The 15,590-nt window shown below is 38.8% G+C and overlaps 1 pseudogene; it reads left to right on the top strand.

The window, feature by feature from the left end:
- The first annotated feature begins 1,220 nt into the window (after nt 1-1,220).
- LOC123787564 (tyrosine--tRNA ligase, mitochondrial pseudogene) overlaps nt 1,221-15,590 on the top strand; it is a 29,968-nt pseudogene continuing 15,598 nt past the window's right edge.

The raw sequence follows: 15,590 nt of genomic DNA, 5'->3' as shown, positions 1-15,590 counted from the left end.
GCAGTTTCAGTGCACTAGAGAGAGAAGCAGGCAGCAGGCAGGGCCCCGAGAATGGAATGGGCTGTGAAACTGTGGTCTGTGTGGCAACAAAGCTTTCTTTCATTAATTGCAGATGAAAGTGAGCCATACATGGGGCAGTAGGTGGCTGGGAGATGACCGGGGAGGTTTAAGTACATTGGAGGCTAAGAGGAAGAAGCAGAAAGGAGAATGTTGAAGATGCAAGAGAGAGAGAGAACAACTGATGGCACAAGAAACGTTCTGGACACAGTGTTCAGGGGTGGGATAAAGAGCTGAATCAGAGGGGCAAGAGAGGCCAGAGGACTATGACGGTCTTAGGTGTGGATATAGATTGGCTTGCAGGAAGGGGACAGCCTCGCTGATGTAAAATGACATTGGTAGTTTCATTTTTTAATTAAATAAAGGAGGCACGTTTCTTGCTGACAATTTTAGGAAAAGAGTTTGAATATTAAGGAAGACATCTGTGAAAGCTTGGCATATTCATAGAGGGGAATGGAAGAGAATGATAGTGTTTACAAGTCATTGGAACGAAGACACAAACTTCTTGGGGAAACAACCTGCATGGTTGGGTAATATCCTCCAAAAATCCTTATCCTTCCACAACCACAAATGATAAGGCAGGAGGTGACACTGACGCCGAGTTAAAGTTTTACTAGGAAAGTATGGTAAAACAAGGTAATTGAGAGACCAGATGGAAAAGAAGTAGATTTGATGGTTGCTCCTGTTTTCTAGGTGGGACTGGGAGGGAAGAGAGACCAGCCGGAGTTGATAGAAAAGGAAGAAAGGGATCAAGAATCTTTAACTTTCTTGCAACCAGAGTAGAAATGGTAGGTATGAAATCATGGGAGATTTGGGAGGAAGGGAATACAAGATTAGAGAGATGGTTCTTGGAGGAGAATCTCTCGGGAACGTTTGTTCCAGATGATTTCAATTCAAGACACTGTCTGATAAGAAAAGGGGTAAATTTTATGAGACTCAAGGATGTCCATGAATTTCAGAGTAGGTAGAGTTTTGGAATCCAAAGAAAACATATAAATATTGTAGTTTAATTTCTAGACAAGGGATCTGAGAGAGAAATAACTTGTTTGAGGGCACACAGCTAATTAGTGGAAGAATCTGGATCACAGCAAGATCCTTCTGACAGAGTAGATTTTTTATTTGTTTATTTTAATATTGCTTCTTGTTATCTAATACTGGGAAGTATGGCGATATCTTCTGATTCTTCCCTGGAATTTCGGAATCAAGTGATTGAGGTAAGTGGTGGGATCTTTGTGAATAATAAGCATTTGGAAAAGTAAGCAATGGTAAGAAATGAAAATTTGCTTTTCTTTTGCTCATACATTCCACATTTTTTATTAATAAAAATTCTCTCTCTCCCTGTTTGCAGATACACCTTATAGAGGAAGAAAGTTGTAAGGCTGGTTAGAGATTTCGATGGAATTTATTATTGTCTTTTATTACTTTCAAATACTAGCTCAAGAGGAAATCTAATAAGTGCATTATTAAAAAAGAAAAACAACTTACATTTGCATATTGAATTGTGTACGTGTTTGTAGCATTGCTGCAAATATTTCCTCCAAATTTCCTATGTTGACTCAAAGTTATTCTAGAATTCCAGAGTTGGGGTGCTGATATGCTGATTACTTGCCTTCCCCAGAGTTGGGGTGCTGATATGCTGATTGCTTGCCTTCTGTAAAAAGAAAAGTCTACTTTGAAGGTGGTTTAAGAGGCGATGCTGTGCACAAATTTGCACACATTATTAACACTTTGGCAACAGGTGCCTTGCCTCGGTGGGAACATAGAACAGGTACCACAACTCGCTGAGCTGACTCCCACAACGGATTCTTAGTTAGCTTTCAAAAGATAAATAAAATTGCTTCTCACATCTTAAAGAAGGTAATGTGTAAGCACATGCCAAATGACTGTGACGAACTCCATAAAATCAGCTGTCACAAGGAGCAGTTCAACACACTTTGCCTCTTTGTAGGGAGGGAGGTACCCTTTTATAGTAATAGTATGAGTAATGTAATCTACTGAGTCAGTAATAAATTTTGGCTGATACAGTTAAACTCTAATCCTGTTAGATAACTATTATATATTAATTAGTTAAGTAGGTTTCAGCCCTAGTGTTTGAAAATACAATAGATGATAAACTTACATCATGGAACTAATGATAATACCTTGTGTTAAAAGCGTGAAGGAAATATATTTATTTATTTATTTATTTATTTATTTATTTATTAGGTATTTGAGGCATATGAATTTAGAAAAGTATTTGAGGTAGGTGATGCTCAGCTTGATACAACTTAGAACTTAGAAAGTGTGTAGGGAGCATGGAGATGTGAAAGAGAGAAGTATGTTTGGGGAATAATAGCTAATTTTTAATTATTGGCACACAGGATGTGTATGAAGTAGGGATAGAGGCAAAGCTAAGGCTATGCTGGAGGTAGGCAGGGTCATGGTCCTAAAGCAATAGTCGATTAGGTATAGGGCCAGGACTGAAGCCAATCAAGGAGAAAATAAATTAGAAATATCATTATGCACAAAAGTTGAAATAAAACTTATAATTTGCCAATCATATTCTCTGTAAATACCATGGAAACTGCGGTGGAAGTATTACCTTATATAATATGGTTAAATTATTGTCATTTTCCAACGAATGAAAATGCAAAGATTTATCTCAAGAGACACGCTTCTTGAAATGAAATTGTGTGGCTTATTCTCAGTCCTTAACCTATTTGATTATTTTTCAGTATTTTATACTATGAAATATTATCATCATTGAAAATCTTTCTGATTGGCCTATATCAAAATATACTATCTAATCATTTCTCCAGTGCCTTCCTCAAGCCTGCGCTTCTAGCTGAATCTAATATTACTCCTGCCCCTCCAGTAAGTAAATGTGTTAACTCTCCAATAACCTCACTGTGGGCTACCATGACTGCCCCTACACAGCACACACTTATCTTCACAGGAACAACTACTTCCCTCTCTGGCACTTGTCAAAACCTATTCGGGTCAAGCTCTGGGAAAATGCTACTCTTTACTCGAAGTTCTAATTAACCAGGAAGAATTAATCTTCCCTCTTGCTCCTACAGATGTGTATAACTCTTTATTCCAGGACTAGTATTGTGACCTTCTTTCTTAAATTATCTATTTGCCACCCAAACCTCCAATACAAGATTTAAGTTATTGAGAGGTCAAGGCCCTGGCCACTGTTGTGTCCCCTAAGACACCTTTTTTGTTCAGTTGCCAGTTTCTGCATCCCTCCTTCCCATGTATCTAGGGTGGCGAATCTCTGCTAGATATGCAATCTAATCCCAGTGCCCAGGACTAGTTCTGAACAACCAACTTTCAGGTATAATGTATTTAAGGCATGTACCCATCCATACTGGCCATTGATACATTCCGTTTTATGCTAAGACATGAACCTCTCTGCCAGTTACTCTGACTCAGCTACTCAGCTGATCCTTTCTTTATTCCTTTACCCTTGACTATTCTGTTAATCTTTATGGCAAGGAATAATATCTTCAAGTCCTTTGGTTTCCACCCAGGAGAATTTTTATATTTCCTGAATAGTGATTAATTTTTTAGTGTGTTATTACTGTGCCATGAAATTACCAATAATCTTTATAAGGATGTATTGTTTAAAGGGTGATTTTTTTTAATACATCACTCTTTTCTTGACATGAATGGGGCTTCATATGACATTTTTGCAAAAAACTGTCTGACCTGCCCAACAGCTTTTTTAAAAAAGCAGCAAATGTAGAGTTAAAATTTCAGAGTAAATACTCTCTCAATTCCCAAGACAACAACTTTAAAAGGGAAAACAACAGAGGCCAGTGAAGGAGGTTCTAAGACACCTGTTTTGTGGCCCTCATGGAACTTTGCACTTCCTGAAATCTCTGGAGGAAGGAAAGTTATTTGTGTTAGCACCGCTGGGGTGAGACGGTCCCTGAGAGTAAGTTAGGGGACTGCTTTGGATGTTGCTTTTTGCTCTTTCCAGCCCCTATGAGATTTCTAGCACACTTGAAGCAATAAGGGAAGGAATCAATTCAACTTTTGTGCTTGTAGAGCAGATTCAGAGATAATACTTGTGTGAAATCACTTCGGTTTCGCATCGCTAGAATTTATGGTTGTACTCAATGCTGTTCTACTAGTTTGCCGGGGCTGTTATAACAAAGTACCACAGATGGGGTGGTTTAAACCAACAATCTGTTTCTTTAGACAGGGGTATGTGGACTGGCTTGGGTGGCAGCAAAGATCAGGGGAATGTCGGACTTCAGAGAGCTCAGCCTCATGTCTACCCACAGCCATCCACTCCAAGGCTCACAGACCCATCCCTTCCTACCGGTGCGCCCTTGCCTTCCCAGAGGAAGGGAGTCAGGGCAAGGATGGTCAAGCAGGCTGTGGGGTTATTAAAACATATTAGAGCTGGATTTGATGGGTTTGTGGAGTTAGCTGAACACTGGACCGAAAAATGGCCCCTCTTCCTCATCTCTGCATCCCAACAATCCCAGGACCTCAGAAGTCATCCATTTTCCCACCTCAGGATCAGTGGCAGTTTCTTTTTTTTTCGGGAAAGAACTTGTTATACTCTGTTATACCCTCCACTCAGGAAAATCCATTTCCTTTTATAAAGTGGACACAATCCTATGAGACTCCTTTACTGGGAATCAAAGTCAAGTACAGCTGGCAGAGCTGCGTGACTGGAGCACTCCTGGACAAAATCATGAAGGAAGGGGACAGCTATAAAACCACACCTGTCTGTGGAGAGGTCACCTCAGGCACCACAGAACTTGGGTGAAAAACTGTGTATTCAGAACAATCCATCTTATAATTAGTTTTTGAGAATAAAGTAAGACAATACATACAATGTTCATGCAATGGGACAAAATCATTCTGATTTGCAATTAGAGCTACCCAAACCTGAACTTATTTAAAAATAGATGAGTCAATCTGCCGGTGACTCTGGGAGCGCAGGGCAATGGCAGGATTTGTGCTTGGATTGTTCTTTCAGTAGATCTGACCAAATGGCATTAATGTGATTTGAACTCTGAAGTTCCAGCCAGAACCTAAAAAGTCTTTTGCTCCATTCCCCTGCTACCTGGAAATCACCGAGTTGAAAATGCCTCCAGTTCTAATCCATTAAAGTTAACAACTTTCAGAGCCATTAGAGATAACAACTTCCTCTGTCACAGTTTCTCATAGGAACCCCCTGTGAAGGATTTATGCAGAAAGCGGATCAAAGGAAAATAAACAAATTCAAATTTTGTGACACAGTGACAGGAGAGATGAGGGGCACACGCTGCTCTGACAGGAGTCTGACCATGTCGCCTTTTACTTCAGGATGGAAATCTGTGCCTGAGAGTGGCGAGCCAGGCTCAAAGATGCACACCTTTCTTCCCTTCGTGTCCACAAACAACTGCAAGATGGGAAGAGAGCCTTTCATGGGGGAGGCTGCAGTCCTTTGCTGGAAACTCATTCCTTCAGAGAGGTAATGTCCCCTGGACTCCCCCCCAGGTCTGCCTCTTGGGAGAGGGTGCTCCCCCAGCTCCTCCTTTAGAGGTTGTTTGGGATGGGGCTGTCTCTTGCTGGAATTTGCTTGTTCCAAGGCTTAACTTTATTATTTTTATTCTTTTCCATTTTTCAGTGGTCAGAGAGCACAGCTTCTGCCTCAGAGAATGTGCCCTCCTCTCATCCTACCACAACCGCTGCTTTCTTATCCTTGACCCAATTCTGTATCTTTCAACAAGAAACCGAAATCCATAGTATTGTGAAAAAGAGAGCCTTCCTTAGGCGCTCCTTTAAATCTGCAAACATTCAACATGTTTTTCTTTATACTGTTGTAGAATTTTTTTAACAATTCCATAGGAAAATGACATTTTAGTAAAGGAGCCTGTTTTCATTCTACCTCAGAAACAGTATCCGGTATTGGACTGTGGAAACAGAATAGTTCATAGACACTGAATCAGGCTTGGCTGAGTTCAAATCCTAGAGAATCTAGGACTTCATAGCTCTGTGACTTTGGACAAATGGCCGAGATGTCTGTGCCCCAGCGTCCCTGTCTCTAGGGCGAGGATGGGGATATTACCTACCTCACAGGTAGCAAGTGTGAAGCTCTTAGCCTGACACAACGTAAAACATTTGCTATCTCTAGTCTGATGCTTAAAGCATTAATTAATCCACAGATTCCAAGCTAAATCGTATTCATGTCGGTGAGACTAAAGAAAGAATGCTTGGGTCTCTCCTTCGGCTCACGGAGCGGTGACAGATGTGGTAGGGACAGCAGCAGCCCACCTAGTAATCATATTCACAGCCTGTCTGAGATAGTCTGAGAGTCACTTTGGAATGGCAGAAACCAGAGTTAAGGGAATAATAATGGCGAAGGGAAGAGAGTTGAACATGTGAGATTATTTCCTGTCAGAAAAAAGGCATATTTCTGAGTATCTAAAGAGGAAGAGGACAAGTGAACACGGGAACCAGATCTGGCAGCCTTACTGAATACAAAGCAGGGCATAAATAGCAGATGAGAAAATGTGTTTTCCTGACAATAAATAAATAAATAAATAAATAAATAAATAAATAAATAAGCAAGCTTGCCTGCCAAAGCCATGCCTCCTAGAGTTCTAACGTGGTGGCTTTGGGTGCTGGCTCTGGGAACAGCACCAATTAGGTCACTGGAGAAGTCCCCTCACCTTTTTCCCTCCAGATAAGCACACAGGCTATGCTGTTTTCACACTTTTTTTTTTTTAAAGATTTTATTTATTTATTCAACAGAGACAGCCAGAGAGAGAGGGAACACAAGCAGGGGGAGTGGGAGAGGAAGAAGCAGGCTCATAGCAGAGGAGCCTGATGTGGGGCTCGATCCCAGAACGCCAGGATCACGCCCTGAGCCGAAGGCAGATGCTTAACCGCTGTGCCACCCAGGCACCCCTGTTCTCACACTTCTAACATAGGAGTAACTGGATGAGTAATTTTGTGTGTGTAACAATCATTTTAAGATTTTATTTTGAAATACTTTAGGCTTACTAGAGAGTTGCCATTTTCATATATCATTCATCCAGCTTCTCCTAATCTGAGCATCTTATATTGCTACAGTGCAATTACTGAGCCCGGGAAATCAATACTAATGCAATGCTATTAACTGATCTACAGGGTTGAGTTGAATTTTGTCAATTTTCCCACAATTAGTACAGCAAACTCCAGGAAAATTTAGCTGATTTTTGTCTAGAATTTTTGGTGATAGGGAGAGGAATCATGAGTTCTCCTAATTCGTGGTTCCATTTTGTCTTTTTTTTTTTAAGAGAGAGAGAGAGAACAGGAGTAGGGAGAGGGGCAGAGGGAGAGAGAATTCCAAGCAGACTCTCTGCTGAGTGTGGAGCCCCATGCAAGGCTCGATCTCAGGACCCTGAGATCACGACCTCAGCCAAAATCAAAAGTCAGACGCTGAACAGACTGAGCCACCCAGGCACCCCCCATTTTGTCTTTAGGACCCTAACTTTGCACTATCCAATTTGAAAAAGGGGGCTTCTTCCATTCTGCCGGCTTTGTCTCCCCCAGAACCAAATGTTCTGAACACAGCCCCTTTCAAACACGTGTACTTTCCAATGACTTCCTTTCCTTTGTCTATATTTGATGTCATTTGGTTTTGTGTTTTTGGATTTGAAGGGATTTAGTATTTCTTTCTTTCTTTAAAAAATTTTTTTTATTAAGTAGGCTCCAACACCCAGCATGGGGCCCAATGTGGGGGCTTGAACTCAGGACCCTGAGATCAAGACCTGAGCCAAGATCAAGAGTCCGATGCTTAATTGACTGAGCCAACCAGGTGCCCTGGATTTAGTATATATATATATATATATATATATGTATATATATTAAAGATTTTATTTATTTACTTGACAGAGAGACAGCCAGCTAGAGAGGGAACATAAGCAGGGGGAGTGGGAGAGGAAGAAGCAGGCTCCCAGCGGAGGATCCCGATACGGGGCTCAATCCCAGAACCCCGGGATCACGCTCTGAGCTGAAGGCAGATGCCTAACGACTGTGCTACCCAGGCGCCCCGGGATTTAGTATATTTCTGGCAGTGATTTGAGATCATCCCTTGACCCCATCCGTATTTTCCCTCTTCACTCTTCCATCATTTTTTTTTCTCTCCATTTGCTTTTGTTCATGTCAGAGCCTGGCGGTGAGGTAGGGATGCGTGTGAGAAAGAGATAGCATGTGCCGGGATTAGGGATTTTTCTTTATACACAGTTATTTAAAATCTGGGTATTCTCTATCTTAAGTTATGCTGAAGGCCTGGTTTTGTGTCAATAAACTCTTCCTTTCTTATTACTTTTATTATTTTCCACATACCCAGAAATTCTCGGGGTTTTGTTTTGTTTTATGGATGATAAAGACACAGGTGGTAACTGGACAGTATCCTGAGGGGTCTCATGATCTAGTCTCCTATCATCAGGGAATGTTTGCCCCCTACAGGAGCTACGTCATGTGGACTTAAGGAAAGAAGATTCTGTTAAAGATAAGGCTTACAAAGAATCCCCACATTCTCGAAAATCTCATACGGCAAGAACCTTATTACATTGTTGTTTCCTCATGTAGGTTCAGGAATTTCAAGACGATATTAAAAAATGTGGGCAAACATAGTAAGCAGCATGTTATGGTTGAAAGTTAATTTCTAATGAAACAAAAGGATAACTTTTTTTTTGTTAAATTATAGGGAAAGGAAAAGAATCTTATTCTTTGTCAGAACTGCAAAGATGTGATCATTTTAACAAGCGAAATTTTCTTTTGGATTTTTCATTACTTACTAGTTAAATTTTCATCTAAGTATTCCTTAACATAGAGGATGCTTAGTGTTACAGATGGAATGTTTGTGTTCCCCCAAAATGCATATGTTGAAATCTTAACCCACAGTGTGATGGTAGTAAGGAGTGGGGCCTTTCGGAGAAAGGTGGAGCCTTCATAAATGAGATTAGTGCCCTTATAAAAGAGACCTAAAGGTGGAGCCTTCATAAATGAGATTAGTGCCCTTATAAAAGAGACCCCCAGAGAGCTCTCTTTCCTCCTCCTCCGTGAAAGGATACAAGCCAGCAGCCTGCAGACCAGAGGAAAGCCTCAATAGAACCCTGTCCTCAGATTTCCAGCCTCCAGAAGTGTGAGAAATCAATTTCTGCTTATAAGCCACCCAGTAACTTGTTATAGCGGCCTGCACTAAGACACTTAGCTTGTTACACATAGGAAAACAGAGTTAAAAGTCAAAGTTTCAAGGTCTTTGTTCATATATACCACATATCTACAGTTTCTTGTCAGATTATTTTTAATGTTAACTGCAGTGACCAACGTGATTTACGACCTCACTTTTTTTTGCTAATAGTTCAAGTAGTGTGTTAGGGGAACTCATTCGTAAGTGGGCTGTATACAACCCTTAACTGTGGTTGATTTCGGTCATCAGCTCAATGGGTGGTATGGCTGATCTCTAGCACCATTAATTTTCAAATCATGTCTATTGCACCATAAGGATGATAAAAGCGTAAGGAACTTGAAGTCACACTGCACATGACTTCAGGGTCATAAACATGTCATGTTGACAACACTACAGTCTGCCAAGCGTTCTGATGCTAGCAGAGATCTTAAATCCTTCACTGCCAACAATTTCACATGACACAGGATGGAAAGGATCCCAAGATCTTACATTAAGCCCACTCTTAAACATCTTGATCTTAACCACTTTACAGATGTCTTTTTTGTTCCTAGCGTTACCAACTTTGTCTTTTCAAATAAAAGCTTCTCCCATTTATGTGCTCCTTATGACTTTAACTCTCGCCTTTTAAACCACTGGAAAGAGGTTCTCAATAAATCACCGCTTGTCTTTTAAGTTATATCAATATTTAAAGAAGCAAATTTCTTTTAGCTCTTTTGACTGAAAATGGAATTATATCAATTGTTGGCCTATGAACCATTTCCTTATAAATTTAGGGAGTTTTGATGTAAGGAGGAAGTGAAGGTTCAGAATTTCAAAAGTTCTCTTTATGATTTAGCTTCTTTCCTCCAGATCCTTGATTTTCAGTGTTTTATATAACAATGCTTTTGGTGGTTGTCTTTACTCTACTCATCACTGTGGCTCCCTTCTTAATCTTGGATTCACATTTTCAGTTTTATTTTTTCTGATCTTATGCCCTATTGAGTCTTCAGCTTGTTTCTTGTTATTGCTTTGCCAGAATCCATATCCTTGTTTTGAGATGAAGTTTTAACCAAGAGTTTCGTATGGTCTGGAAAACAGTATTGACTCTTCTAATTTTTTCATTTATTATGACAACTTTATTAATCAAACAGGATGTGACATCCACTGTGATAGAAACTGAGAATGCAGTCCCGCCTGCCCTGAAGAAATTCAATCTAGTGGAGTAGATAAAAGAACTAGGATACACTCTGGAGAGTGTTAAGATTGAGGTGTGGACAAGGTGAAGTGCCACCACAGAGAAGGCACAGAAAAAGGCACTGGAATCGGGAGCAATCAGAAAGCTTTACAAAGGAGCTGGCTTTTGATCTGAGTCATGAAAAATTAATAGGAGTTTAATAAGCTCTCTCTCCCTGTCTCCTAACTCTTACTTTCAACAAAAGCTTTGATTTTAAAAACATAATTTTTATCCTTTATGTCTTTCTCCTGTTAGCATCCTATTTCACTTTTTTCTCATCAGGACTCACCTTCTTGAAAAAATAGTCTGCTCTATTTTCTTACCAACCAAGCACTCATCCATCAGAGCTATCCAGATTGTGCTCTAGCCATGGACAAAAACTCTCCGTCAATTCTCATAGATGATGTCCTAATTGCCAAATTCAATACCAACGTTTCTTTCCTATTTGACCTTTCTATATCATTTGGTACAAGTTACCACCTCCTTCTTGAAACTATGATCTATTTACTTTCTTGCTATCACTTTCTCTAATGTTCTTCACTTCTGGATGGTCATGCGAAAGTTTTCCTTAGGTAATTTCTCTTCCACCTTGTACTACTTAAAGAATCCTACAGGATACAGAGCTCTAGGGTTCCCTTGATTAATTAGATACTTTATTTAAGAACAGCCAAATGCATGATCCAGAACTATCTAGAGCTGAGGGCTGGACCTGCGTTTCTCTGGAGCAGATGCCCTGGTATAATGGTATCTGCGGGGATACCATTATTCTGACATCAGTTGATGCATATGCAGTGTCTGTACGGGGTCTACTCTATGTAAGATTCTAAGGACAAAGGAGGTGTGTACATGACTAGTTAACAAATTATATGCGAATATCAAATGGGCTTATATTTGTTTTCCTTCTTCTATTAATATTCTTGGCTGCTTACTTGTTTGGCAGAGATAATTTTGGCTTATATATTTACCCTTGCTTTTATTAAACCCATTGGCTTTATGGTTCTTTTCTGTTTGCAATATTTCCAGCAGCAACTGACTCAACTCCTATACAATCCTCAGTCATGTATTATTCACTCCTTCTATGTCATTAAGAATAATGTTGAATTGGAAAAGGATGATGATCCATCCTAATAGTACCTCATTAGACACTCCTCTCCAACTGTATGGTGAGCTATTTATTCAATGCCCGTGACCAGCATCCTTTTACCTACATTTCATCAATAACAACTTTAACCAGGCTGTCATTATTTACCAATTTCCCAAATTTCTTTTCTTCATTTTTCTCTTTAAAAAATAGAGCCATATAAAACCCATTATCAATGGCTCATTGATTTTTATGTCCCTCCCTATTTGTTAGCAGGCTTTTATTTTCTCTGCCCTCTTTTTTTTTTTTTTTCACTCTCAATATTTAAAAACTCTACTCACTAACTCAGTCTGTGTGTTTTCCTCTGTCAGTCTTCCCCACTGGAAGTTTCCTTTTTCAGATTCTGTTCATCGGTTCTTAACAGACTTTTGTTTTTTCATATATCTTATATTATAAGTTCCATACTAGACAGTAAGCTGTTGGAGAGAAAGGAAAAGATGACGTGTGTGCTTTTAAAGTGAGCGCTTCACAAATGACGTCTTTTCTAGGTGATAATGAGTGAGAATCACAAATATGTTTTATGAAATGATTCTCTCATGTTCAGCTTTTGGCAGCTCTTATTTTCAGAAATAGTAGCAAGCTCCTAAGACACAGAAGGGGTTGGAGGAGCTGAGGATCTTTATCTGCAGGAGCCACATTTTAAGGATTTCACTTTGGCTGTGCCTCTTGCTGTTGGAACAAAGATCATAGGTATTGATCATCACATCCCCAAGTGCTGGAGAAAACGTTCTCCACAAAATCAACGCCATCTGCTGAGCTTCCTATCTTTCACGATTTTCATATTTTGTTTCATATTGTGTATTTAAATATTTTAATTACTAGTACCTTTTAGTTTTCATTTGTGTAGGAGTTTTTTTTTTTTTAAAGATTTTATTTATTTATTCGACAGAGATAGAGACAGCCAGTGAGAGAGGGAACACAAGCAGGGGGAGTGGGAGAGGAAGAAGCAGGCTCATAGCAGAGGAGCCTGATGTGGGGCTCGATCCCATAACGCCGGGATCACGCCCTGAGCTGAAGGCAGACGCTTAACCGCTGTGCCACCCAGGCGCCCCTGTGTAGGAGTTTTTAAAGTGAAGGGCACTAGTACACACATGAAATACAACAGTAATTACAGGGAATTACGTGGAAGGATGTTGTGGAAATTATCTGGATTCTTCAACCAATTACTGCATGCCTCTCACTCTGCAGAGAAAAAAATTTAATTAAACCTTTCTTACAATACAACAATATGAAGGGGAGAACCCAGTCTTATAGCTCTATAAAGATTATACTCAGAAATTTAGATTTTCAATTAAATGACAGTGTTCTTACATTTGATTTGTGTCTCCTAAATCGGAGATACTTTTAAATTTCTTCTTTTTTTTTTTCTTATACTCCTAACCGTTATATAAGCCTTATTTATTATAATATTACCTGATTTTTCTATATTAAAAAGCTGAAAATAATCATGGGTTAATATTATTAACTGCCTTTTCTTTTCCTTTGAGCATTTCCTTTATGGTTCTCAATATTTGCTTATTCCATTTATTCTGCTATTCTTCCATGGCACGTGAGAGCTTCCCATCTTACAGACAGCCTCATTAAGAAAGGTTTTCCTGGGGCACGTGTGTGGCGCAGTCGTTAAGCGTCTGCCTTCGGCTCAGGGCGTGATCCCGGCGTTCTGGGATCGAGCCCCAAGTCAGGCTCCTCCACTGGGAGCCTGCTTCTTCCTCTCCCACTCCCCCTGCTTGTGTTCCCTCTCTCATTGGCTGTCTCTCTCTCTGTCAAATAAATAAATAAAGTAAAAAAAAAAAAAAAAAGGTTTTCCTAAGAGGGAAGTGCGAGCATATACAGGAAATTTAGAAAATTAAGTCAAATCCAGTCTTAATAATATTACTCCTATATACATCATCCCTACCACCTCCAATTTTGACTTTTCTTTCCCTTTCTTTTTTCATTTTGGGAATAGATTTCTTCTGAAACTATCTTTCAACTTTTTTGATTCTTATCACCTTCAAAACCTAATGAGGAGTAACTGATACTGAAATTTCTATCCCACAGTAACAACTAGAAAGCAGAATGAAATCTATAAATAATTGTTTACAGATAACTGAATGACAGAACAGGGCTGTGACTCTGAGGGTGGGAAACAAAGTGAGTCCTCTGATTGGCTCTGGCTTTCTCTGTGAATCTGCCTTCTGGGCTCTAGTACATGGAGGAACTCAAGTAGATCACTGAAATATTGGTACCTTAAAGAGGCAGAGATCAGACACTGGGGAGACCGAAGTGGCAGGTAACTGTGGGGCACAGTAGCATAGAGAATGGAGCTGTGCATGTAGAGGAGGAGATCAATGAATATTTATTGGGATCATCTGGAGTCTTTGCTGAATACTAAGCTGTGCAAATACTGGTTCTAGAAGATTCTATTAAACTTGACTCTATTCTAGAAGCAAGCTAGGTTTAGGAGAACTGGCATGGAGCAGTTATCAGGAAGCTGTAAGATAAACTGTTCCCAGATCTCAAAAGGGCTTAGAGACATTCAAGTGCCAACAAAGCAATAATGGAGACACTCTGTTAAACACTGGCATTAAGTAGAGAGACCAGAGTGACACACTTTACTGGAAAGGATAAAACAGCCCTGGAATAAAGACTACTGTAGATAAGTCCTGGCAAAGTCTAAAATCAATAAGCTGATCAACAAATAAACTCAACTGCCTGATAAAAGACAACTCTATTCTACCTTTTTAAATAGAATGCAAAACTCAGACTCTTGATAATGTAACTATTATATTGTTCAACATCCTATAAAAATTGCTAGATATGTGAGGAAACAGTGAAATCTTGGCATAATTTAGACAAAAATTATAAAGAAATTCAGAACTGACAAAGTAGTGGAATTGGCGAAGATAAAACTTTAAAACAGTATAAGAGATCATTGAACATGATGATATTGACATAGAAACTATCCAAACTGAGAGAAAAAAAAAAGGCTGAAATGTATAAATAGAAACTCTAGAGGTGTGATCATATCAAGGGAGATAGAATGTGAATCCCAGAAAGCAGGATGCCTAGAAATAAAATGGAATATATAAAGGTTATATTTTTTAAAATTTGATAAAAAATTTTAACTTTTATATCTAAGAGAGTCAACAAATCACATGCATAGTGTCAATGTTACATTATAAGAAGAGCATATAGGATGGAACCTATATTTGTATGGCCGTTCTTGGAAAATACCATCTGTAAGCACAAGGTCAGTGTACAAACATCAAATGTACTTCTCTATACCAGCAATGAAGATTTGGAAAATGGATGATTAAAAAATACCACTTATAATATCTTAAAAATAACATGAAATGATTAGAGGTAAGTTAAAACTACATGTAGAAGACTTGTAAAATGAAAACTACACAATATTGTTGACATAAATAAAAGAGGACCTAAGTAAATGGAGAGATATACCCTATTCTTGGATTGAAAGTGTCAATGTTGTTAAGATGAGTTTTCTCCAAAAAGATCAACTGACCCAAGGGGATTCCATTCAAAATGCTAGCAGGCTTTCAAAATTAAATTTATTTATTTAGGAAGGGAGTAGAAAATGACAAGCTGATTCTAAAATTTATACAGTATTGCAAAATATCTGTAATACTTAAAAGTAGGTTACAGAAATAAAACTCATCCACTATAAGACCTAATGGAGGAAAGGTCAGCATTGATATATTAAAATATTTAATTCACATTTTCAGAAACCTGAAGAAAGAATGGTAATAAAACTTTCTACATGCTTACAGATTATTTTTAAATTTTTTACTACTGGAGAATGTTTTCTATATTAATAATTCCCATTGTATATTTTTGGAGTATAAACATCTGTAATGAATGTTTGTATGCAGATATACGATCTGTTAGTGGGAATATAAACTCTTAATATTCCCAATTTGCCCATTTTAAGTATTACAGATGGTGCTATATATAAAGTTATTACCTTATGCCCAACAAATATGAAATTAATATTTTTGTTTTAATAAAAA

The sequence above is a fragment of the Ursus americanus genome, chromosome 19, assembly GCF_024610735.1.
Source record: "Ursus americanus isolate L20-20 chromosome 19, mUrsAme1.1.p, whole genome shotgun sequence".
Classification (NCBI taxonomy): domain Eukaryota; kingdom Metazoa; phylum Chordata; class Mammalia; order Carnivora; family Ursidae; genus Ursus; species Ursus americanus.
Note: the sequence above shows the minus strand (reverse complement) of the source record. Positions and strands in the feature narration are given on the sequence as shown.